The sequence below is a fragment of the Corvus kubaryi genome, unplaced genomic scaffold (genome assembly GCF_017639235.1).
Source record: "Corvus kubaryi isolate FWS band 111438036 unplaced genomic scaffold, C.kubaryi_AGA036_p1.0 37397, whole genome shotgun sequence".
Classification (NCBI taxonomy): Eukaryota; Metazoa; Chordata; class Aves; order Passeriformes; family Corvidae; genus Corvus; species Corvus kubaryi.
In genome coordinates this window covers 9,185,418-9,207,614 of record NW_024581136.1, presented here as the reverse complement: position 1 = coordinate 9,207,614, position 22,197 = coordinate 9,185,418, and positions in this window count along the sequence as shown.

Here is a 22,197-nt window from a genome sequence, read left to right as displayed (position 1 = left end):
AGTCTGGAGCACTCCTGGCACAAATGCCTCTGCAGTGACCAAGCAGAGGTGCCACCTCTTGCCACAGCTCTTACTGGGAGCACTGGCAGGCGTGGAGGCCAGGCCTGCTTAACAAGGTCACTTCTGCTCTTTTAAAGGACTTTCCCAATCCCCATGTGGGAACAGATTACACCCACGGTGGGGCATGGCAGCTGTGGCAGATAGCCAGGCACAGATTTGGGGTTGACTGTAGCCTTTAAATTCATATTGGGAATGATTTGGAGAGACCCCAGTTCCTCATGCAGTGATGATTCATTTGGGAAGGTCATGTACGTGGGAAACCTACTAACCTAGAAGCATTATTCCAAGCAGGGCAAATGGCTGGTGGCCACTCCTACCACCAGCAAACTGCCCAGGCTGGTGCATCCTGCCTGGCATGGCTTTCAGCAGAGGACCAGGGTCAGGAGGAGGGAACTTAAAGAGCAGGACTACACCAAGGATAAGCCAGCCAAGGTTCCCGTATCCTCCAGCTCAAACAGCCAAGCAGAGCCTGCTGCTAGAAGACAAGAAATTGGAAAAGATGATTAATAGAGGCTTGGGAACAAAGTTGACTTGATTTCTTTTGAAATGGAGAGCAGTTCCTCAAACAGCAGCTGGCATGAGCCTGCACAGCTTCCAGTGGGAAGGGAGATAAATGCCTGCCTGAACACAGTCCAACCCAGTGTGAAAGGAGACACATTAAGGAAGCAAATAAACCCGTTGCTCTGAGTCCCAAGGTGCTGAGATGGGCTTGTAAGACTTCAGCTTGGGCAGGGGCATCCCAGAGCATGCTGCCGTCTGCCATTACACCTGGAGGCAGTGCCAGGCAGCGTGGCAGGGTCAAAGCCACCTGTACACTTATCCCTGTGTGAGCAGAGCAGAGGCCAGCAGGAGGCAAACCCTTCCATCAAAGGCAGCTGGGCCAGGAGATGTGGGGAGCTGGTTTACAGCCCCTGGAAAAAGTTCCAGAAGTTGGCCAGAATGGAGATCAGAGCTGCTGGTTGTTTCAAAGTCCGCATTGCACTCACCCTATAAATCAAACAGGAAGATGCAGCAAACTCATCACAGTGAGATTAAATGGATTTCTCACTGGTGTTCTGCCAATGCCATGGAGCCTTGCTTCATCTCACTCTTTTTTAACTAGAAGCTTTTTTCCTGCACTGTTTGTGATGTGGGTAAACAAAGCACCAACTCCTGGCCAGAGTGACAGGGAAAGCAACACTGAGCCTCTGTGTTGCACAGCACCTTCGGCTGAATTGGGAATAGATTGGGGTAAGTAGTCCAAACCCTTGTGAGGGTGGGGCTCCAGTCCCCCTCACCCAGCAGGGTTGCAAAAGACCTGCTGGTCTCCACTGAGCCGCTCCAGCTTGCAGCTGTGGCAGGTAGTCCAGCCACAAACCACATAAGGGAATCATTCTTTTAATTAGAAACAAGCCCCATCTCTTGAGTAGTCTGCAACACCTAAAGGGCTGTTTGTAAAGAAAATGTTTTATTTCCAGAGAGATGGCTCGGTTATGATGGCTGTAAAACCCATTAGTGAGAGGATAAGAGTTCTAGAGCTGCTACAAAATCCACCGGCTCATTTCTTGCTTTAGCGTTGCTTACAATTCAATTTTCACACAGGATCATTTGTTTAGCAGACGTTAATGCAGCAAAGGTGAGTTAACTGCATCCAGCATTCACTCATTCCCAAGACACAGTCACATGCTCCCAAAAACCTGTCTGCATGACTCCTCTGCCAGGATGGGGCCAGCACACAGCCTCTCCCCACCACAAGCATTGGTGCACGTGGTCCCGGTGGTGTTGCTCGTCCCTTAGCAGTTCCCCTGGGTCACAGCAGGCAGCTGTCCCTCTGCAGCCCACCTCCACCCAGGGGTGCTCATAGGTGCCTGCTTGGGGCAGTTCTGCAGAGTCCCAGCATCATCTTTTGGGCTTTGCTCCTCATCTTCACAGTGCTCAGAGTACCCTGCAAAATCCAGCTCATGAGGAGAGGTCCCTTCTTTGCAGCTCCTTTCTTGTATGGGGCAGCCTGGAATATGTTATGGCAGCAAATGGGGGTGGGAAGAATAGGGCAGCTACCCATCCTAATGCTAGTCCCTCTTCCATAGGGACAATAAAAAAAAACAACATATATTCCCATAGGAACACCACTCAGCTTTGCACAATGAACAGAGAGTCTATTAAACCAGACAGCTTCTCCTGAAGTTTAATTAAACTCTACAGACAGCTTCACACACCCAGCTTTAACAGGGAGGCAGAAAACCCCCACTGCAAAAGCTCCAGCAAAGTCACACCAGGGCAGAGACATGGCCCCCAGTGGGTAGGAGACATCTGGGGCAGAGGGGCTGCTGTCAATGCCACTCCTGGGCACCTTCTGTCACCAATGCCCCTGTGAGGCTGAGCTGTGAGCGCAGCCCGTGCTGGCTGCTGCCTACACTGAATTGCAGCGCACTGTCTCCATTTATTTGATTTGTATCCCCTGAAGGAAAATGCTTTTGCTGTCTTCATGCACTCTAAGCATTTGGCTCCAGAATAAAAGCTCTGGGGACCTGTCATCACATGTTTTCCTTCCCATAAAGAAAAGGCAAGATCCAGTCTTTTTGAGCTGAATTGCAGAAAAGTGCTCAAGCCCACCACTGCTGCTCCGCCTTGCTCGGGGATGACCTTGCAAAGGTTATTTTTGAAAGCAGCTGCCTCTTCCTGCTGCAGTCTTACATTGGAACTGTCATATTCTGCCTTCCTGCTTTACCTGGAGGATTTCAACAGCCTTTGGAGGAGTCAGAAAAGTAGCAGCATGGCTCAAGTTCTTCCTCCCTGAATGAATGCTCACAGAACTTGATCCTACATACCCACATGCATGAGTGCCCCTGCTTTTCCGCTGGCATCACACAGATGCCCATGTGCATGGCACAGCCCTGGGCCCCTGTGGGATGGGAACAGGTCATGTCTGCTGGAGGCCTGGGTCATTCCCCTCTGCATCCGGTGAGCTCCAGCAGGATTTCCTCCTCTCCAGACACGCAGAGCCCAAGGGGGCAGCATGTGATGGTGTGTGTGCTTGTGTGTGCTGCTCCTCCTGCCCCATACACACATGCATGACCCAGACCTCAGCTCCCAGGGACAGTGGCATGGATGTGAGTGGCCTGGGTGAGTCCAAAAGAAAAGCCCAGATCAGAGCTGCTGGAAAAGAATTTCTCTGGTCTTGGGAATAAGGAGAGGAAATTCAGTTCCCTGATTTCCCCTAGTGCAGGTACTGGTTTCTTTCTCACCTCAGATACTTTTGTGCGGTGCACTTTCCGTGGTCCATTACACAGATACACAGGCCATAGGGGATGTCACTGCTGGCAGGGACACCAGGCAGCTGCAGTGGGCTCCACGTTCTTCCAGACACCTTCACACAGCTACCTGGCACCTCTACAGCTACCCAGGCACCCACCCACAGGAGCACAGCCTTCCTGCCAGCCTACCACCAGCCAGTGAACTCATTCCTTACTCTAAGATGAAGAAAAATAAATATTTTCGTTATTTAATTTGCAACTGACTCCAGTCCCTCAGTTTAAGACATTCATCACAGCACACCCAAAAAATCCAAAGCACTGTTTTGCTCTAAAATATTTAGCTCACTCCAACAACACTGTTACTGCAGTACCAGATCTCACTCCTCCTGTCTCTCACTTTATCTTTGCCTCTCCTCCCTCCCCCTCCTGTTTTTCCCATCTGTGTTTGGAGCAGAGGAAGCGGAGATGAAACACAGGCTGCTGACTCTTCCTGCAGGCTCTGGATTGCCGAAACCAATCGACTCCGTTCAGTCTCTGCCTTTCCCTACCCACTTCTGACAAGCTCTGCAAAGATCACAATGTATTTACTGTTCTCCAGTGCAGTGATAAAGATGAAGCATGAGTGTATTGGTACAGAAATTACAAAGAGAGGCTCTGCAAATGCGGGGGTTGGAGGATTCAGAAAGCTCTGACCTGACCCAGCACAGGGCCCTGGTTAAACGATTTGCTGAGAGCTGCCAAGAGGCTGTGCAAGCATCAAGCAATGTGCTGCTGGCTGTAAACCCTTTGTTAGGGTTTACACACACACACACACACACGATGCCTCTGAAGGAATAAAAAATGGGTCTTGAAAGCTCCTACCAATTCTGCAGTGAACTGTGGCATTAAGGATGTGGAGGGAGGTGACCCCACCAGCTCATGGTTCATTCAGCAGCAGCTCGTGGGTGTTGCTCACCAGAGAGTGGAGCAGTCTCTGGCAGCTCCCTGCCCTACTTCTCTTTCAGAAATACATAATTGTGACATTGTGTTACATAATTTATCATGTTACATCGAGATTGGGGCCGTCCTTATGCAGCTTATTCTTCTGGGTATTTGAGCTGCCAGGGAGTACAAGAAGTACAACCCCACAAACAGCCACTACTTTAGAAAAAGCTTTTAGAGTTCAGAACAGTCTGAGACACCCTATCCTTGAGCACACAATCAAAAGGAGTTGCACAGGCAGAGCTTGGTCTGACCTGTGAGTGCAGAGATGGCATCTGCCTGCACCATGTATGTGCACAGCTCCCTGGCACACTGCTCTAACTACAGGGTGTTGGAAAGGACCCCAGTACATCAGCAGAGCTCTCCCCAGACAGCCTGTTCCTTTTCCAGTGCTTCCTTTCGTGCTGACCAAAGGCACAAGAAAAGGGCAGCCATGAATGGGTGAAATCCTCCCCACCACTGCCAGCCTCACTGGCAGTACCTGCAGGGTGGGCTGTAGAGCCAAGCAAGCCAGTGTTTGCTGGACAAGCACCCTCCCAGAGCAGAGTTACACACTTACAGCCACAGGCAGACTAAACTGGCCAGAAAACATCTGTGCAGAACAGCAGGAACTGTGGTGCAAGGGCTCATTTCCCAGAAGGTGCTAATGCAAGCAGAGGCTCCAGGTGCCAGCACCCCCATGGTAGCTCCACACCTCCCACAGGATAAGCTTCACATGTGCTGTGCTTCCTCCTCCTCCCCTCACCAGGAGGAGGAGGCTCAGCTTGTGCCAGGACAGTGACTGCCTTGAGCCCTGTCTTTGCACTCCCAGTGCAGTCTGAGCTGCAGCTCCCTGTCCTTGGCATGTGGGATTTCACTGGTGTCCAACAACTCCACTCAGCCTAGCAGCTGCCTCTCACATCCCACCAGTGGCAGGATGGGCAGCTCCAGCCTTCATCCCCCCCCCATGCCAGAGCGGCAGGCATGTGTTGCCTGCTCTGCCAGCCTGCTGGAGTGAGGAGTTTTGCAGGCACAGCAGTCATTCCTGTACCAACCCACCCAGCTGTTTACCCTGGAAATGAGTCTATTAGCCCCAGGAATTATGACACTGCCCCATCCCTGGAGCCTCCAGCCTTCACCCAAGCAAAGCATGTCCAGCTACAGGACCAACAGGACGGGGACACCGGCCATGCCTGGGCCGGAGCAGAGGTGCTGTGGACATTCCCTGCTCATGACATTTCTCCCAATGCCACACTGGGCCCTGTGTATGCTCATCATTGTTGAGCCTCAGAACAGCCTTATAACCACTGCCTACCCCAGTCCTTGCTGTTCTGAGAGGGAACTTCTTGTCCCATTAATGTTTTTAAGTGATTGCCACTGGGTTTTGCCAAGTCAAAGCCTGTTCAGTGCAGGAGCCAATGCAGTGTGGTATCCCAGGAGCTGTGGGAAGGATGGCTGCAAACTCAGCAACAGTCAGAGCATGAGGCTTCAGCTGGAAGAGTCACAGGGCAAGAAACATTCCAATACCACTAATCCCCCCAATAGCCAAACAGCCAAGGCACTCAGGTACACAGTTAAGCACCTTACTGTCAAGACAGGGAGGTTTGGAAAACAGAGCTGTTGTCCTTTTCTGGAGAAGACTACAGCTTGTCCTGCCTGACAGGCTGGGCTGATGCCTCCCAATCCAGTTTCCTCAAGGGTTTTTAATGCCGCCTGACATGAGTTAAAAACACTACATACAAACAGATGCTTTGACCAAGTCTGAAGGGCAAGAGAGAATTAGAGATGCCATTTGGCTATTACAAGCAGCTCCAAGGGGATCAGCTCTTGGTGTTGCATAATTTAATACTTTAACAAATTAACTAAATGACTAGAAAAGTCTTTCCTGGTAAGACAAGCAGATGACACAAGCTGATAGTGCCATAAACAGCAAGGAGCACATGCTGCTAGTGCCAGTGATCTGAGTCACCCAGCCCCAAATACACCTTGAAACTATGAGTACAAGGGCAGGCTGGGACCTGAGGGCACAAGTGCTGTGAAGGATGAGACTGGGTACAGGGAAGCAATGGCTGAGGACGTGACCTAGGGACCACAGCTGATGGAAGCAACCAGGCCACCCTGCAACAATGAGGCCATTGATACATCACTGTTCTGTGCTAGACACAGCACCCAGAGATAAATAAAATAAAGGTTAGAAAAGATCTCTGGAGGTCTCTGGTCCAACCTTCTGTTCCCATCAAGATTATTACAAATACTGGATCAAGACATTTGAGTTTCAGAGATCTCCCAGAACAGCAACACCACCCAGCAACCCCTTCCCCAGCAACCTGGCCCAAGCCCAAGGCAGGCTCCTGGCACAAAAAAATGGGGGAGAGCTGCCTGACCAACAAAACAAGGCTTCAAAGGGAAGAGTATGAAGGATAAGACATTCCAGGTAAAGTTGGTGTACACAGACAGGTCAGAGGGAGAAATGAACCCTCCATCACCACTCAAAGAGACTAAATCACACCTCATGGCTAAAACGTGACACCAAACAAAAGTCACTTGAACAGCATTAGCAGTTGTTCTACAGTGAGATAGAGCAAACACTGACAACCTTTCTGCAAACCATGGGAACCAACTGCTGCTGCAGGTCTCAAGTGTAAGGAAAAACTAGCCCCCCACCATGAGCAGAGCAGTACCTATACCTACCTGCATCTACCTTAACAGCCTAAATACCTGCAACCACCTAAACAGCCTGACCAGAAGCAGCTGGGTGCATGGAGCCAGTGGATGGCCAGTAACAAAAGCCAGTGAGGGCGATGTTCAGGTGTGTTGTGCCATGGGACTGGGCTGGGTGACAGGAGACTCGTCAGTCTTATGCAGCTGTCCTTGTGAGGTGGCAGCTAATGTGCAGCTGTGAGGAGCCCCTGTACCAGCTGAATCAGCCTTCCATCATACCTCTGTTAAGCCTTTTTGTGCTGCTCACACCTACAGTCACCTGTCATTGCATCTTCCCAGGGTGTGGATGCAGGGCAGAGGTTGGGGAGCAGTGCCCTGTGCTTTGGGATATTGTCCTTCCCATGGCCATCTTCCTATTTCCTTCCCCCTTCTTATGACTGAGTCAGTCCCTGTGCAATCCCAGAGTGATGACAGCAAACCAGGCACGCGAGCTCTCGTCCCTGCGGAAAATGCCTCGGGGCTGGGATGGGTAGTGAGCTTTTTTGGGGTGTGGGGCAGCAAACTGGGAACCAAGTGATGCTGGACACACAGCTTGGGAGCTACCACACACTTTGGTCCCCACTCTGTGCATGTGCAGCCCTTGGGTTGCACCAGGCCCTGCTTCTGCATGTGGCTCTGCTCAGGAAGTGGAAAGAGGCATTTGGGATGCAGAGCAACCCACGCATTTGTTGGGGAGAGGGTGGCCAGGCAGGGTAGGTGCGAGGGGTTGGAGCAGGGTCACAGCCCAGGAGTGTTTCCACTAAGCCTGGCTGGAGACCTCATCATTCCCAGACACCTAAAATAGCTGCCAGCCAGTTCTTGGGTGATCCACAGGCAGAAATATGTCCCAGCCACACAGTGACCTCCTTCAAAGAGTGTACAATTAAAAAGCAAGTTTGTAATTTGATAATTTGTAGAGAAGAAATTAATTGCTAGCTGTATCTGGCCTGCCTGCTGTGATGACTGGGGCACATGCTGGCTTGGGAGCCCTTGGGAAGGGTAATTACTGGGGAGCCACGCTCAGGATTCCAGCACAGCAGTGGGAGATGCAGCTCACCTGACAGCCTCAGCCTTGGCCATGCCCACGTGTGCATCCAGCACTCCAGCATCAGAGATACTCGGGATACAGCACCTGTTTCCTGCAGCAAGGGCAGGACCCTTCCTAGATGCCAAATGTGGGAGAGTCCCCTACTCTGCCACAGCCCCTGTAGGCAATCACCAACCTGCTCCAGCTGTGCTTCTTTTGGGAAAGAGGGAGCTGTACACACCTTCAAAAGCGGGTTTCTTTGTATATTCTTGTTGCTATTGGAACCAAACGTTTTCTGTGTAAAATCCCAGCAGCAGAGCCAATGTGCTGCCAGGGAGGGGTGCCACTCACCTCATGGGCCTGCTCCTTTGGAGCATTGCCTTGCAGGGTGCCCACATTCCCACTCCAGAGGAGCCCCCCCCACCCTGTGCTTTGGGTGTTGGCTCCTGTGCTGTAAATCATGTGTGGGGGTAGCACAAAAGGCTTATCTGCCCTTCCTGGGATGAAAGGCAGCCATTGCACCCACCCTGCAGGAACCTGCCCAGCCAGCCACCTCCACCTCTGCTCTGCCTAGCTGCGATGGCTGGAGAGCCCAAGGGGAGCAGCACCTCCTGGCCCATGTGCACACAGAGCAGGACAGCACCACAGCCCACCGGAGCAGTCAGTGGGTTGGAAATCTGGAAATCATCAACCCGGAACAGGGTGTGCAAATAGACACCCCAGAGCAGAGGCCAAGAACTGTCTCAGCACGTGTCAGCCTAACCCCCAAAACTGTGGCCAGAATAAGGTACAGGTCTGCACATCTCAGGGTAAAGGCAGTTGCAAAAATAAAGACCAGAATAAAAAGCATAAGTCTGTGACCAACTGCGTGAACATCATGAGTGTTGAAGGAAGCAGTGAGCACAAGGAGAAATCTCTGCCTGGACCAGAAAGGCAGAGGGTGACAAATCATGTAGGCAGCAACCCAGAAAAGGAGAGGTATTTGATAAATATTTCTCTTCAGCGTTTGGGAGGCAAAAGCCAAACAATACAGCATGTTATAAAATAAAATATAATCACAATAAAACACTTTCCATTCTACGAGTGCTTCAGGAAGATGTTAAACAATAGCTACCGGGGTTAGATTTTTGAATCGGCAGGTCTTACACATCAGCGAGCGTAAAAAGGAGCATCTAATTAGCTCCTGTGGGTCCCTGGGACTTCCCCCGGGGTCCCAGCACTGGCACACTGCCCGTACCTCCATGGAGTAAACAGGATGTCCCAGGCTGACATCAGTCCTGCGCCGAGGGGCGAAATGGCCCTGACCGGATTTGGTTGATAAAGGTTTGAAACGGGGAATTATCATTAGTGTCAATTAGCACCATTTTATGAAAAAGAGATCTTGGCATATCTCTGTTCTTGAGATTGTCCCTATCAGTCACACTGGTGACGGCGCTGAGGTAAGCGGCTTGCGTAAGGCTTTTGGCAACTCCAGCTGCTTGGAGCAAACGCATGGAGTTACTGCATTGGAAATCCAGGCACTCCGGAGCTCCCCGGGCCTTGCTGCACACACGGCACGGCTGCTCAGCCGGGTGTTCTGGGGGCCTCCAGCAGGGATTAATTCTCAGCCCTCCATTATTTAACACCTTCTTGGTTTCCCGGAGAAGGCGGGAGCTGCCCAGGCTCTGGTGAAGTGATGCTGGCACAGGTACCAGGAGCAGGCTGTACTGACAGCACAGCACCTGGCACCAGGGCACAGGGGCTGCACCCTGGGTGGCTGGGGGACAATCCCCCCTCAAAAATGATGCCTCTGTAGGGAAGGGACTGAACAGAGCTGTCCAGGAGGGATCTGCAGCCTCCCTGAGACCCAGGCCCAGTGCAGGGTCAGCATCTCAGGAGGCAGGGAAACTGGAAAAAGCCCAAAGAAGAAACCAAGGAGCAACGAAGCGCTCAGAAGACAGACTTTTAGTGGAGAGAAATTCCTGGGACACCATCAATGCAGGCCAGAAAAAGAGGTTAAAGGGCTAACTTGATCCCAGCTTATTAAAGCTCTTTTTGATGTGATTAAATGTTTGGCAGTGCCTCTGTTTGGCAGATAGGAATGAGAGAAGGCTGTGGTCAGAAATAAGGCACAGATTCAGTGTGTGAGCACCCTCTGAAACACCCTGTCAAAGCCTGCAGTGAGTTCCCCATCACTGGCAATGCTGTGAGCAAGGTGTGGGTAGGCTTAGCATGACACAGCCCTCCAGCTTCACTATGGACAAAATCTGTGCTTACAGACCAGCCCCCTGCCATGGGCCTTGTCCTTGTGCCAGCCCTGCTCGGTGGAATGCATCAGGGCTGCAGGCAGAGGGAGAAGCTGTTGATGGGCTTTCATAACTCTTGACACAACAACAGTCTCAGGGAGGGATCTGGATTTACAGCTGGCCTCTCCCTGCCTGGCTAAGCCCTGTCCTTCATCATTTACCTGGAGCAACAAATCATGCTCCCCATGGGCTTGTCACTTACTGGGTTTTGATGGACACCTCTCCTAGGCAATTCCAGGTGAAGACAACTGGTTGCTCCATTTTAGAAGACAGTTTGCTGCTGACAAGAAGCAGTGAAGAAAGTTTGGCTGATTAATATACTGTCTTTTTTGACATGCATGCTAGAAACAGAGGAGTGGATAAAAAGGTGATGATAAGCAGTGCAATTACAGATCCACCAGGGAAATGAACATATACTTCAAATTGGAGGCAGCAGAGCACAACCTGAGCGATGATTAAAGATGGATTCTGCAATCTGTCCTCCTGTGGAGGCCACTGGCTTCCCTGTAATTGGAGTAATTACTCAGATCTCACCCTAAGGAGCATGGTGGAACATCATGTTGGGTTGTTTCTCTCGCTGGTGACGTGACAGTTCCTTGTAAATCACTCTGAAGTACCTGGGTGTGATGCCAAAGGAGCTGGGCATAGCCTGTGCTGGCCCCTGTGTCCAGCCTGCGAGAATAGAGCAAGAGTCTTTCAGCAGCAGAGGTAGTGCTCAGAAATTAATTGCTGGGCAGTTATTTAATTCATGCTCCTCTTTTCCCCCTCAGTTTTCCCAATAAGCATTGCTTGGCAGGCTGTGCTGCCTGTAGTCCCTGCCCTGCATTCAGAGCTGCATCTAATCCCTTCCAGCAGGCAGCTGCCTTTCCTGGCTTTTTCCCCCTGCCCCAGTCTCAGCACACCCCTCCTAAACAGCCCTCTGCCAGTGGCTGCCTCTTCCCTGTGACTCAGAGATGTGCCCTGGTGGTTCAGTGCTGCTGCAAACCATCCATCAGTGGTGCAGCAATGGTCACTCACTTTAATGAAGGTGTCACGAGCCTGCCATGCTATGCTTATTGTGGCAATCCCTGATATTGATCCATGGGCTGCTGCCGGCCATGGCCAGTCCCCAGACAAGCTCTGCGGCTGCAGCGAGCCTGCAGCATCCCCTGCATCCCCATCCAGCCAGAGACTGGGCACTCCCAGCTGGCAAACCTCCCCAGCATCCCACCCAGTGAGCCAGCTGGGGCTGAGGCACCTCCTGGCTGTGAGCCGCAGGCAGACAGGAAAAGCAAAGAGGGTGAAGCCACGCACCAGCCCAGGGAACACAGGACATTTATTTGCCACCTTGGGAATATCAGCTGAGCAGTGGGTTTTGCAGAAGACGCGGCGCAGTGTGTGGCTAGAAGGTGCCCACACCAGGTAGCCAGTGGGACAGCAATGCAGGGGCAGAGGGATCTGTCCTGTCTCAACATGTCCCTCTCCAGCACAAGTCAAGAGCAGCACTGACAGGCATGAAGGTGTGGATGATCCTGGGGGAGCACGAGGGTGCTGTGAGTATTTTGAAACTCCAAGGCCAAAAGGCTTTGTGCTCCATGAGCAACAGGGCACAGACTGGCCCACTGCCCAGTTTCGGTGGCTCCTCTTCCCAATGGAGGAATTCAGCAGCACTGGAAATCACTGTGGCATTATGCAAGACCTGTTCATGGCTGTTTATTACTTCTCAGAAGCCATGTAGTAATCCTGCTCCCTGCTCCCCAGAGTGTAACCTGCTAGAAGCAAGTGTGCTGCAGACCACGAGGGCCTCCTTCCCTAGGGCCACTGCTCTCAGGGGACTTGGGACATGGCACTCCAGCAGGCAGGGAGCCTACTCTGCAAGGTGCCCACTTGGCTGGAGCTCGTGGTGCTTCCCAGCACCGGATCAAGCACACAGTCATTCTTCCTGGCTGTGGCAGTGCTCTGCCGGGAGGTGTTGATTAGCTTGGCAGGTTGCTAATTGCCAGGAAGGGCCCAGCACAGAGGTCAGAGTGGCTGTTCTCCAGGAAGAGGGAGGCCAGGGCACCTTGGTTAAGTGTGTGGAGGCTCAGTCCCTGCTTGGGGAGAAGGGGTCGCACCAGTGCCAGGGCTAGAAAAACCCTGCTGCTAAAGCATGGCTCCCTTTTATATACTCCACTGGTTTTGAAAAAACACAGCCAAATGTCCATCTGCGTCTCACCTCGAATCAGCACCTCACATGCTGGAGGAAAACACAGACCACAATATCCAAAAAGCTCCTCCAAGGTGCACTAAGACAGCTGGGCCACAGCTGCATGGTGAGCTTCCATTTGCCCTGTGCTTGGTAACCACCAGCACCTCCCTCCTCAGTTTTAGCATCTTTCTTTTTAATTTTTTTTTTCCCCAAATCACCTGCATCTCTGTTCTGTTCTGCTCCTGCCTCAGCTTATCCCAGCAAAGCACCAAGCAAACATCCATGCTCCTGGTCTGCAGCACAGCCCCATGTGCCTGTGTGCCAGGAAAAGCACCGTCTCACCCTCCTGTAGGACACTGCCCAGGATTCAGAGGCTGGAGAGGGTGGCATGAAGAACCTCACATGCCCACACATCCATGTACAAACTCACACTCACATGCACTTGCCCTCCCTCAGATACTTGTTCCCCTCAGCCAAATGTTCCCTCACCCAGACAAAAGGGACACCCGGCATTTTTGGCCAGGTGTTGAATGAAGCCGGTCTGTGAGACATGGTGAAGGTGTTTAAAGGCTTTTGTTTATGATGTCTGCTAAAGATAAGCCTACAAGAAAGATGAAAGATGCCGTTTGGAAACAAGAGTAAGGCAGGAGGGAATGCCAGTCTTAAATTACTGTGAAAGCTGACACTACCTTTTAACACTCAGTGTGCAAAAAGCCCGTGTCCCACCACATCTTGAAAGAAGCCTCTTGGATTATGAGCATGACCAATAATGACTGGAGGTAATTCCTGCCTCCTCCTGGCAAGTGCATAAGCTGATAGCAGATATGGTCTTCCACACTATTGCTTTTCCCTTGGAGGCAGAGGTTCACCAGGTGTGGACGTAAATCTATTCAGAAAGCCCAGCTGATGTTCTCCTAATGTGGAATTAACAGTGGAGAAGAGGAGCCCTGGCTACAGCAAGGTCTGGGAGCAAGGAATGGCCATTGTTCAGGCCTTTCACCTCACCAGGCAGAATAAAGCATCCCTTCTTGATTTATTTTGCATTTTGATTTCTAGTCACAGACTCTTGATGCAAAGCCTTCCATGCAACACACATGGGAAATGTTTCTTCAGAGCTGAAAGTGTTTACTAGACTTACTACAATTAGCAGCAGGTTTTGAGTTTCCTCTCAGGATCTCAAGGCTTTAAAGACAACACTGTTGGCAGGCAGTTCACCTGGCATCAGTCTGAAAGAAGAAAAATAGCTGAGGCCTCCAAGATTAACTGTCCTTTCTGTGAGAAACATTTATCACTCTTCATACTGCTCTCCTCAATCTTTATTTCTATCAAATGCCTGTGACCAAAGATCTTTGCCCTATCTGAAAGCATTTCTTCCCCATCAAACACAGATCATGCAACACTCTCCCACACATACAAATTTCATGTTGCTAGAAAATTACTGTTTCCAGATCAGCCAGGGCAGGAGTTTTGCTGGCCCACTGTACTCTGTGGAACACGATGTGCTGTTCCCAGAGGCTAAAACCTCCCAGAGGGGAGGACATGGGCGGCCTTAATAAGGGGTGATGCTTCTCTCCATCTTCATCCACAGAACCCTGAGAAGCCTAGCTCCAGGAGAAGGGGACTCCAGTCCTGAGGACCTCCCCAGCATGTTCTCATCCTGGTTTGCAGCATTCCCCAGCAAGAACAACCCCCAGGTCAGAGGGGCATTATGGGCCTTCCTGCAAGATGTTCCTGGGAGCCAGGAGCCTACCTGCTCCCTTTTCTAACAGCAGTGCTCAGAGAGGTCCCACAGGCTTGGCACTGGCACCAGAGGGCTGGGAATGAGCTAAGAGTCCTGAGACCAAATTTTCTCCTAAACCAGTAAAACACCCTCTGATTGTTTACAAGGGGTATGGGACAGCTGTGACCCACACCTCTGTCCTGCAGTGGGACATCGCAGAGGGACAGGAAGCAGCTCCACAGCCTTTCCCACTCCATTCCAGCCACAGGCAAAAGAATGAAAATGGGGTGGGGGACCCCTCTTCTGTAACTTGCTTTGTTTGACTGAGGACAAAACTGGTGCAAGCAGAGGAACTGCAGGAGAGCCATCCCAAACAGCACCGGAGACCCTGCACTCAGTGTGAGTGTTGGGAAAGCCAAACCCTTGTGTGTGTGTTGGGAAACCCAAACACGAGCCCAGCATGGACCCTGCTGGCAGTTTTCCCATTACATTGAACAGGGAAATGTAATGCCAAAGATCCATGTTTATCCATAACTGTGGAAAAAACATCTATCTGTCTCCATCAAATCCCCCTCCCTCAACTCTCCCCCCAAATGGTTGCAGAGGTTTGTCCAGGGGCTGGAAGGTAACTGGAAGCCTGGTTTTGTGGCAGTGGTGGGTATGGAAGCCGGTGGCTCTGAGCTCCCTGTAGGTTGTAGGAGACAGCAGATATGAGCAGCAGACAGAAGCTACATGCATTGGATACAATACCTTAGATCTTCATTCATCCAGAAAATAAACTATTAAAGATTTGCTTGAAAGGGGCATTTTCCTTGCCATTGATACTTCCAGCTGTAGAAATAACCACATATTTCCAATGCTTGTTTGTTACAGCAATTTGCAAGGAGAAAAAAACATTGCCTGATTATTTCCAAGGCAGCAATGAAACTGAGTTAACAATATTTGATAATATAAAAAGTAAACTACAAGCAAGTAGTTTGAACTTCAGCAATATTTGCAGCTGATAATGATAATGTTCAACTGGTGAGATGCTATCCTAATGACACACTCACGGAAAATGAGGAGGAATATTTGTTTCCAGGTAATTGCTGAGCCTGTATACCGTGTAACACCACAAAGCACATTCTGAGTAAATCATCATGTGATCTTGAAGGTTATGCAACAAAACTTTTCAATTGCCTTTTCTCATCATCAAAAGAATGTTGGGATTACAGGGGAGAATTCATTTTTTCAGCTCTGAGAGCATGGGAAGGCAGAAGTGTGCCCTGACAAGCCAGGTATCGGTGAACTTTGCCGTCTGCAACGACCTGGGCATGATTAGCAGCTCAGACATTTCCTTGTGTTGAAGGCCAGGGATGGTGGCACTGGGCAGAAGCTGCCGATGCTGGAATCCCACTGGTGCTGCTGCTGCCCAGCTCCTGTGCTGGGCACACTCCAGAGGCTGGGCAGTGGAAGCAAAGCAGCCTTTGGCATCACCCATTCACCCACCGGAGCTCAACACAGCTCCAAAGCCAACGAGGCAGCTGCAGCTCTTGTTCCCCTGCCCCAGGGAGGTTCATTCTCTGGGTGTGAGGCAGCAGCTCCTCCCTTCAGTGCCCACTGCTCCCACCCCACTGCTGCTGAGCTCTGTGTGTGCCACGTCGGCAATGAATCAGCCCTGTGCACCACAAGCTCCTCATCATTCACCCATTTATCTTTTCCAGCACAATTCATCATTTCAGCATCAGTGCTATCTCACCTGGCGCTGCAGCTCTGTTTGTACCATCCAAAGCAGGTGTCCCAGAGCAAAGGCTCCCCTCTCCTGGGGCCAGCACCTGCATCCTGCCCTGCCAAGCTGAGCCTCTTGGCTACACATGACTCAGCTTTCCCCACAATGCACCATACATTTTTTTTACAAGGATGGTTAAAAATATCACAGTTTGATCTTCCTTATGCAAAAGCGTGTGACATCTAAGGGAGAAATTAGAAAAAAACAAGCAAACTTGGCTCTTAACTAAAACTGGACAGCAGTAGAGCACATCACTCTGCCAGGGGACCTCCTTCACAGCACCATGCAGCTCCCAGGGAGCTCCTGCAAGCAAAATGAATGGGTTCAGCTGCTCTCCCCACATCTGGAATTTGAAGAAATTAGCATGCACTTTACTGTGTTTTACAGTCTGAGCCCGGATGGACTGTAGGAGGAACCCTGAGAACCCAGTGCATGCACCAGGTACTGGTGGGCAGCCCTGGTGCCCTCACTAACATCCCGGTGCCCTCCCACAGCCGACAGCTGCAGAGGGTGTCTGCAGTGCGGGCCCCATGGGACAAATGCCTTCCCTGGGCCTGTGTGGGACAGCCACAAGTGTCCCCCTCCTTCAGCCCAGCCCTGCTGCTGGCCACAGCACTGATTTAGCTTTGGTCAGGTGCACGGCTGCTCTGACAGTACCAGAAGGTTGCTATTTTACAAGCAACTATAAAGGGCTCGAGCACTCAGTATCAATTGTGGCTTTCTGACAATGGATCCACAAAAAGCAAAGTTATTTTGAGAAGAGTAAATGTAGCCCAGACCATTATATTTTATTCATGTCTGTCCACAGCCCTCCTGCTCTGCTGAGCACGGTGGCACTTCAAACTCCATGTCCTGTCCTAGATGTGACTTTGGGGACAGGGTGACGTCGCTTTCTAGTGTTGCTGCTCCTCCAGGACTAATTCTGGCTGCAGGAGGTCTCCCCCAAACATGCTCAGCCACCCTCTCATGCCACTCTGAGCACCCATGTGCACCCTGGTGCTGTTATAGGCACGTCCCCAGCATCCTGCACCACATCCTTCCCAGCCTGCATAGGATGCTCTGGGTTCCTGCATACCACCAGAGCAGGGTGGGCATCACTCCCCTGTAGGGGATATGGAAATGAAACAGGAAAAAAGACCCACATCACCTCTGGACACCTGGCTCCAGATCAGCCTCCCACACCCTCTAGTCTGGGACTTTTGGGACTGGAAGCTGAAAGGACAGCCAGAAAATCTTGAAATACCTCCAGGCCCCATGTTGGACAGTGGTTACTCAGCCTCTGCTTCTTTCTAGCTTCTAGAATCAGGACAATGTGGTCCCTTTGCAGGGAGGCTTGGATGAGCACAGGCTGCAGAAACTCATGGGCAGGAGGAGCTGCAGAACTGCAAACACCAGTAACTTCATACTGGAGACCAGAGAATCATTTTTCAGGATTTGTACGTGATGCTACCAGCCCAAATCCAGCTGGCACATTAATTCATTAAGAACCTGGTACTGTTTTTATGACAAATGTATGACTGCCTTGGCACTCACTACTCAGCCCAGTATTATTTAAAAGCTTCCCTTATTATGATTATTTGATAATGCAGCCTATTACACACAGCTCTTCAGGGAAGGAGAGGATGAAACACTGTGCATTTTATAACCTCTTTGTTATTTGCTGGTAAAACTTCACCAGAGCAATGCACCTTCACCAGGTGCAAGAAATTTAGTGGCATCTGCTGAAAAATTTTTGAGGTTTAAAAGTAAATGACTCATGATAAGATATTTCATTACATTTGCTTTAGTAGTGCTGACTTCTTGTATTTCCTATTTTTGCAATGTTGGCTGCTTTAAAAATGTGGAACACTGGGGTGTCAGCATAGGCATGATGTACTGGCCTCCAGTCTCTTTTCCACCATACGGAATTTTCTTCTAGATCTGTTCCTGCATCTTTTCCAGGTAAAATCTTTTTGATCTGAAAAATTTACTATCTGGTGAATCTTACACCAGTTTTCCCATCCTATTGCCTAACTTGGCGAATCAAGCTGCTAGCTTGGGGTTGCCAGCCTTCTCTTTTGACACTGGCACAGGATTGGCATCTTCCTTGCCTTCTGCATAGGTGTCACAGTGAATTCCCATTATTTAACTGGAATACACTCCAGCCCTGCTGGACTCCAGGCACTGCTGTTTCCCATCTGCAGTGGTTTACAATGCCGGGATATTTTTACATCTTTTCCAATTACTGAACAAAAATTGCTGCTGGACACCTTTGCTTTTCTATAGCACTGAGTTCCCCAAAGCACTGAGCACAGATCCTGCAGAGTTGCAAGATTTCATTTGTTCCCAGGAAAGGCTGTGAACATTGCTGATTCTCCTCAGCTGCACCATCCTTGTCCATAACCTGAAGGCTGCTTTAACCCCTGGGTGCCCAGCACTCTGCCCAGCACAGCCTCTGTGCCAGCTCCAGGGAGCTGATGGAGCACAGACCAAGGGTGGTTTCAAGACCAGAGCTGTGGCTCTGTAAGTGCAGCCTGCAGGATACACAGTCAGGCAGAGCACAGCCTGGCATTTTGGCCATGTAGCCCACCTGCCTGCCCTGCACCAGTGATTCTCCTACCCTGTGCCCACAGAACAGCTGCTGAAGTGGGTGCTCCTGGTGAGCCCACTGGGGCACAGCTTGGCATGAGCAGCAAGGAGGGAGATTCCATCCTGGTCTCCCCCCCACAGGTGGGTGCTTGGCTTCAGCAAGGAGAGGAACTGGGGGATGTGCTGCCTTCCAGATCACCTTCCTGCTCTCCACAGCTCTTCCCTGTACCCTTGGGTTTTGTCCTTCTATATCTGCACTACCCAGCATCCACCAGTGATGAATTTTGTTCCCATTTTATCACCTACTGCTCCATATCAGCCACAATTTTTGCAGTTCTTCACATTGGCTTTACATTTCCCTCTCCTGAACAGCTCAGCATCAGTGGCAGGTTCTCCCATGTCACCATTATACCTTGTTTTCCAGATAATGGTTTTTCTTGCAGGACCATAAGGCTTGTCAGCTCAGCCGAGCATCCTTTACCTGGCCAGCTCTCCACGCCCCCATTCCAATCTCACATGCCCATTCATTTTTTCCCTACTGCTGCTGGTGTTTTTAAGCATTCCATATAAAACTCCCCTCTCCCTTGAGCTCAGCAGATTATGCTGGAAGGAGACGTCTTTGCTATGTTCCCAAGATAGCCAAAGAAGTCCTCCAGCATAGAAAAGAAATGAATTTGAAAGGAAAAAGCATGCAGGAAAAAAATTACACTTTTTCTTTCTGACACACTGCCTAGAGCCCCATGTGCCACAGGGCATCCACAAGTGATTTATTCCCTAAACTGATACTGTCCTTAGAACCTGAAAGTGTCCGTTTATCCTGACTGGCTCCAAGGAGGGGATGTGTTGTGACAAAGGCCCCAAACATTTCAACAGCTCCAAAGTGCACTAAGAGCAAGAGGTCTGTTGGTGATAAATGGAGACAGTTCACGCAGTGCCTTCTGAGAACAGGGCTCTGCTGGCAGCCTGTGGCTTGCACAGCTTTAGGATTGTCCCCAGCCGGGTCACAAACTGCCGCTAAATGATGGCTGAACAGGAGCAGGAGGAGAAGCTGGCACTGGAGCTGTGCTGGTGAAGGCTGACACAGGGACAAGCACCCTGCCAGGGCTGCACGGTGCCAAATCCATCAGGAATGAGCCAGGAAAAAGAGCTCGAAGGTGCCCATCTGTTCTGAGAGAAGCTGGAACCCCAGGGCATGGTTTTCTACCTGCCACAACGGCAACATCTGCCCCAGGAAAAACACACCTGACTCTCAGGAACACTCCACAAACTGCTGAGCATCCTCTCACTGGTGGGCAATGCCAAAGCCTCCTGCAGGTCCAGACCTGTGGCTCATTCTGGCAGCTCCAGACTCTGCTTTGTTACAGCTTTTTCTTCAGGTAGGCAAATTGTCTAAATTAACACTGAGACTTTTCGGTACAATACAGCTAATGCCCATGAAATACCTCAGGAAGATAATTTGCTCCAAGTGCTTCCCTTGTTAGCAGCTGATTAGTGAATAAATAATTTCCAGAGGAGAACTGGACAAAGCAAACCCCGCTGGCAATGAAAAGGCTACAGGACCAGGCAGCAATTTCTTTGCAATTAGTAATTAAATCCACAGAGGCTCATGATGGTCAGAGACAGAGCTACTGAAAACCTGGCTGAAATATCTACAGGTGCTGGGGAACGTGTCCCTCCATGGCTCTGCAAATGGCTCTTTCCTCCTTTTTTTTTTGAGGAAAAGCTCACAAAACATTGCAGCCACCTAATAAAATCCGTGTCAGATGGAAAAGCAGGCAGTTGCCGACCTGTGTCCCAGGCTTACTGCTCTTTTTTTTTTTTTGCCTTTTTCTGCGTCGCTCAGGACAGATTTCACACTGCCCACGGTTCTGCTGAAGGCAGAGGGGTGGTTCTGGCACTTGCCTGCTCTGCTGCTGCCAGGCATTTCTCAGCAAAGGCAAAATAATAGGTTGGCTTTTTATTTTTTTGGTTTGTAAAGTCAGGAACTCCATCTTAGCGCTGAAGCCTGTTGTTAGGCTTTGTGTTATTCTTGGCATGCTGACCGAAGTGCGCTCGGTATGAATAGCAGAGCTGAAAAGTAAATACTGTATCCTCTGGGATCAGTGGAGAGGGAGGGAGGTGATATTGCTTAATGGAGCACCCCAGCGCCTGTTTGGGTTAGGCTCAGAGTAATTGCTCCCAAGGTGAGTTTATACCAACAACTGATCATTTCAAATGGGAAAGAAGTACAAATGAGTAAGAGAATAAACACTGATGGTGTTATGAAACGCAAGAGAGGAGAGCAAAAATCCCATGCAGCTCCAGCGCAGGGCTGGAAGCAAAGCTGGACAGAAAATCGTGAATACTGTTTTCTCTATGTGCAATTTCTCATGAATGCTGAAAGATATAAGAAACTGTATTTCCCCCTAAAGCTTAAGCTACAGAGCTATTTTCCACAGCCTGGTCTTCTATAAAGGAGATCCCTTTGCTCTCCCATCTCCTTCTCCACCCTGGAAAAACATGGGGCTCTCGACATAAGCAGCACTTTGCTGTGAGCCAGCGGGTGAGACAACAATGAGCAGGAATCTGTGATGGAGGAGCTCTGGGCTGAGTAACCTCAGTGTAAAGCCCACCACATCCTTCCAGAGACCCTGGCTGGGACCACTGCAGCTCTCCCACGGGTGCAATGTGCCCCATCCCTTGCTACCAGCCTGTGCTGGTGGGACTGGTCTCCTGCTCCCCACAGCTGTGTCCCCCATTTCTGTGTGTCACAGCAGCATGTCCCCACTTGCCACTCACCAAGGGCTGCCTTTAGCCTGCTGCATCTCCAGAGGGGCTCCAAGCAACCCATAACCAGGCTCTGGAGTCTGCAGATGTTCTCTGCTATGCAGGGGACCAGCGCTGGCCCAAGGACACAGTGCCAGCCCTCTGGAGACCAGGAGCTGCCTGTCACTCTCAGCGCTGCTGCCACAGGGTCACCACAGCAAATCCTCAGTGCCCAGGGGCAAACTGGTGCTGCTTAATGGTTTCTGGGCATCTTTCACCATGATCGTGCTGGCAGCTGCTAAGTGCTGGTTGTTGTGGCCTTGGGCCAGCATCAGGGGACCAGGAGGGGATGCTCAGGTCTGAACTTGTGTGCCTGGAGACACACCTGTCTGAGGATGTGCTGCAGCAGGAGGTGCAGGAGGGAAAAGGAGGATTGGGAAGGAGAGTCCCCATTCTTCCAGGAATTGAAGGAAATGCACGCCGACTGGGCACTTAGTGCAGGAACTGCCTGTGGGGATGAGGGCTCCTGGGCAGGCGGTGCCCTCAGGGATGCACAGCAAGCTCTGCTTCTGCCCCAAAGCGGACCCTGTGGCAGCACCCTTAGAAAAGGCTGAGCCGGCAGCTCCACGAGTCAGCCCCAGGCTGCCGCGGCGGTCTCTGCAGCTGAGCTCATTAGAGCCTGCAATCAGCAGGGCATGAAGGGGAGATAATTACACAGGGAGCACGGCTCGGGCTACGTGCGGGGTCTATAAATAGCACGGCGCGGTCCTCGCTGCCCGCGGTGCTTGGTCACGGCCCCGGGCACCGCGCGGGTCGGGATGGGGCCGGCACTGCCGCGTGGGGAGCTGTGCCACGGGGCTCTCTGCGGTGCCTGGGGAAAACCAATAAAGCTCAAGTGAATGTTCCATTTAACTACGCTTTTCCTCGCTGAAGAAAAAAAAAATACAGTGAGTTTCCCAGTGGA